We start from the raw sequence: 4384 nt of genomic DNA, 5'->3' as shown, positions 1-4384 counted from the left end.
GAAATGGGTGAGAGTCTGGGTTTCTCCCAGGAAAAAGGAGAGTAAAAGAGTGAACCAATACAGTCCATTTCTTCAGGACTGGAAAAAGTGAGTGTGAGGAGTCCCACCTTAGATGTTGAAGGTGAGTGATAAGTGGCATTTTATACCACTTAGAATGTCTTATAATAGCTTGAATTGATGTTTTGGAATCAAGTATTTTGTGTATTTGATGCGCTTTCGAGTGTTTTTGCATTTCAGGGTGTAACTTGCGTATTCAGGGAGATTTCATCAAATTAAGCCTAGGGAAGTACTTGGTATCAGTCTCGGGGGAATGTGTGAAGAATTCAGCAAAATCAGGAGCAGAAAAACATTTTTTCCAGAAGCCTGCCAGGCACCCGCCTGGGATCTGGGGCGGCCGCTTAGGATATGGGGCGCCCGCCTAGGAAGCTGGGACGGCCGCCCAGAGTCGGGAATTTTAATTCTGATTTTTATTAAGTCGTGTTCTACTGGACTTCTGAGATGGCTGATTCTTGTGGACTTCTATATAAGTAATCTTCAGAGACGTTTCACAACACGAAGTATTCATCAAGCAAGGAGCAAGGAGAGAAGGAAATAAGACTATTTTAGCACACCGCAACAAAGAAGAGGAAGCATACATTAATTTATGATTCTTTTATTCGTTGTAACAGTGGATGTTAGTTTTCTTTACTTTGAACTTATATACTCTTGTGACGTACTCTAGTTTTAATAAATAGTTAGTTAGTTTATATTATCGTGTTATTATCATGTTTTCATATGACCCATGGTGATGATGAGTTCTATCGTGGGCTAATCGTGATCATGGGGTCATAGCGGATTTACTATGGATTTCGTTAGTTAATTGTTTAATACCTTGGTTTGTGATGATTGTATGATATCTAGTATAGATTGTGCTTATTCGTCTTATGTGCATCGCGAACATATAAGATAGCCTGTTAATCTCTTGTGAAGCGACAGTGAATCTTGAGATTTAGAACTTGCCATGCTAGCATAGGTTCATGTATTGTATGCATGATTAGTGGGTAACTCTAACCGTTTTACTTGCCCTGTGTAATCATAATGAATAACTTACGCTTAAATCGTTATGTTGTCAAATTCTATAGACATATAGGGTCTCAACATAATTGATGCCTATGCAACTTCTATCTTAATTGTGGATGTTTGGTAGAATGGTACTAGTACAGAGAAAGTTGGCTTTTATCAGTTTTGTGTTGTTTGATTAATATCATCACTGTTACATGCTAAGGGTAATAACAATGACTACTGAATGAAGTAGTAATGAAGCTATGATTTCATGTGTGTTTAAATATTGTTAATTCAAGTAATAATTTAAGTGTTTTATTCTCGTAGTTAATTATAGTTAATAATTATTTAATCAACCTTAAGTGTTATTGTCTTCACATTGAGAAGTAATCATACCTTGGTGAGTGAGTGTTAATTAAATATAATTAGTCTGAGTCTCTGTGGGAACGAACTAGAAATCATTCTATATTACTTGCGAACGCGTATACTTGCATGAATTATTAGCGCATGTTTTGTGCCTAACAAGTTTTTGGCGCCGCTGCCGGGGACTCGGTGTTAATTTGTTTAGTTTATGTACTTGCCATCAGTGGTCATTAGGACTCATAGATTAAGACTTGTTACTTATTGTTTCCGGTTGTGTTTCAGGTACTCTAGTGAGCGTTTATCCAAACACGTTCTCGCACTCGCAAGAGGACTTTAGATACGGCTGAGGAGACATACTCAGGCCTTGATATTCCGTAGAAGATAGATTTTGAAGATTCGGATAAAGAGAGTGAGCAGAAAGAACCGATAATCATGGGTGATCGTATAGTTCCAGCAGCAGATCCAGCTCTTATGGACTTTTCTCGGCCTGAAATTGACGATATTCAGTCAAGCATCCTTCATCCGGCTATTCAGGCTAATACTTTTGAAATCAAGTCGGGCACCATTTAGATGGTGCAGAATTCTGTTTCTTTCGGAGATGCCGCGACTGAAGACCCCAACATGCATATCAGGAATTTTTTCGAGATCTGTAGTACTTTCAAATATAATGGTGTTACTGATGAGGCTATCAAGCTGAGGCTTTTCCCATTCTCTCTGAGGGATAAAGCTAAGGACTGGTTACATTCTGAACCAGCTGGGTCCATCACTACTTGGAAAGATCTTGCGCAAAAGTTTCTGGTGAAGTTTTATCCAATGGCCAAGACTGCAGCTATGAGAAGTGCTCTTACTCCTATATAAGTAGTTTTCAGAGACGTTTCATATAGTGTTAAATCATAGTATTAATCGAGGAGCGAGGAGATAAGGAAGAAGACCATTTTAGCACATCGTAACGAAGAGGAAGCATATTTTCTTGTGATTCTTTATTTCGTTGTAATATTGGATGCTAGTTTTCTTTACTTTGAACCTATTTACTCTTGTGACGTACTCTGGTTAATATAAGTAGTTTTAGTTATTATTCTCGTGTGTTATTATCATGTTTTCGTATGAACCCATGGTGACGATGAGTTCAATCATGGGCTAATCGTAATCATGGGGTCGTAATGGATTTACTATGGAATTCTTTAGTTAGTTGTTTAATACCTTAGTTTATGATGATTGTATGATATCTAGTATTGGTTGTGCTTATTCGTCTTATGTGCGTCGCGAACATATAAGATAGGGTGTTAATCTCTTGTGAAGCGACGGTGGATCTTGAGGTTTAGAACTTGTCATGCTAGCATAGGTTCGTGTATGTGTATGTATGATTAGTGGGTAACTCTAACCGTTTTACTTGCCCTGTGTAATCATAAGGAATAACTTGTGCTTAAATCATTATGTTGTCAAATTCTTTAGACATATAGGGTCTCAACATAATTGATGCCTATTCAACTTCTATCTTAATTGTGGATGTTTGGTAGAATGGTATTAGTACAATGAAAGTTGGCTTTTATCAGTTTCGTGTTGTTCGATTAATATCATCACTGTTGCATGCTAAGGGTAATAACGATAACTTTTGAAGGAAGTAGTAATGAAGTTGTGATCTCATGAGTGTTTTAATATTGTTAATTCAAGTGTCAATTAAGTGTTTAATTCTCGTAGTTAATTATAGTTAATAATTAGTTGATCAAATCTAAGTGTTATTGTCTTGACATTGAGAAGTAATTATACATTGGTGAGTGAGTGTTAAATGAACATAATTAGTCGGAGTCTCTGTGGGAACGAACTAGAAAGTATTCTATATTACTTATGAATGCGTATACTTGCATGTATTATTAGCGCGTGTTTTCGCCCTAACAAGTTTTTGGCGCCGTTGTCGGGGACTCGGCGTATTTGTTTAGTTTATGTACTTACCATCAATGGTCATTAGGACTCATTGATTATGACTTGTTACTTATTGTTTCCGGTTGTGTTTCAGGTACTTTAGCGAGCGTTTATGCAAACACGTTCTCGCACTCGCAAGAGGACTTTAGATACGGCTGAGGAGACAGACGAAGTTCTTGGTATTCCGAAGAAAATTGATTTTGAAGATTCAGATACAGAAAGTGAGCAGAAAGAACCAGTAATCATGGGTGATCGTATAGTTTCGGCAGATCCAGCTCTTATGGACTTTTCTCGGCCTAAAATTGATGACATTCATTCAAGCATCATGCATTGGGCTATTGAGGCCAATAACTTTGAAATCAAGTCGGGCACCATTCAAATGGTGCAGAATTCTATTTCTTTCGGAGGTGCTGCGACTGAAGACCCCAACATGCACATCAGGAATTTTATCGAGATCTGTAGTACTTTCAAATATAATAGTGTGACTGATGAGGCTATCAAGCTGAGGCTTTTCCCATTCTCACTGAGGGATAAAGCTAAGGATTGGTTACGTTTTGAACCAGCTGGGTCCATCACTACTTGGCAAGATCTTGCACAAAAGTTTCTGGTAAAGTTCTATCCAATGGTGAAGACTGCGGCTATGAGGAGTGCTCTTACTCAGTTTGCGCAGCAACCTACAGAATCCATGTGCGAAGCTTGGGAGCGCTACAAGGAGATGTTGAGAAAGTGTCCACATCATGGTATGCCTGATTGGATGGTGATCACTGGTTTCTATAATGGTTTAGGGGCCCAATCTCGGCCCATGCTCGATGCAACAGCTGGAGGCGCCTTGTGGGCTAAAAGCTATACTGAGCCTTATAATCTTATTGAGACTATGACTGCAAATGAGCATCAAAACCCAACTCAAAGGATGATTCCTGGGAAGGTAGCAGGTATTCTGGAAGTAGAGGCAGCCACAGCTATTGCAGCGCAGCTCCAAGCGCTGTCTATGAAGGTCGATTCTTTAGCCAACTATGGAGTCAATCAGATAGCTCTGGTTTGTGAGCTTTGTGCAGGCTCT

At 38.8% G+C, this 4384-nt stretch overlaps 1 non-coding gene across 1 annotated transcript; it reads right to left on the bottom strand.

Annotated features, from left to right (window-relative positions):
• Positions 1 to 3961: 3961 nt before the first annotated feature.
• Positions 3962 to 4068, bottom strand: LOC141675768 (small nucleolar RNA R71). Its single transcript, XR_012556403.1, has one exon. It is a non-coding gene; the product is annotated as a small nucleolar RNA R71 (small nucleolar RNA).
• Between the last annotated feature and the right edge of the window lie 316 nt (positions 4069 to 4384).

This window comes from Apium graveolens, chromosome 7 (genome assembly GCF_009905375.1).
Source record: "Apium graveolens cultivar Ventura chromosome 7, ASM990537v1, whole genome shotgun sequence".
Taxonomy (NCBI): Eukaryota; Viridiplantae; Streptophyta; class Magnoliopsida; order Apiales; family Apiaceae; genus Apium; species Apium graveolens.
Note: the sequence above shows the minus strand (reverse complement) of the source record. Positions and strands in the feature narration are given on the sequence as shown.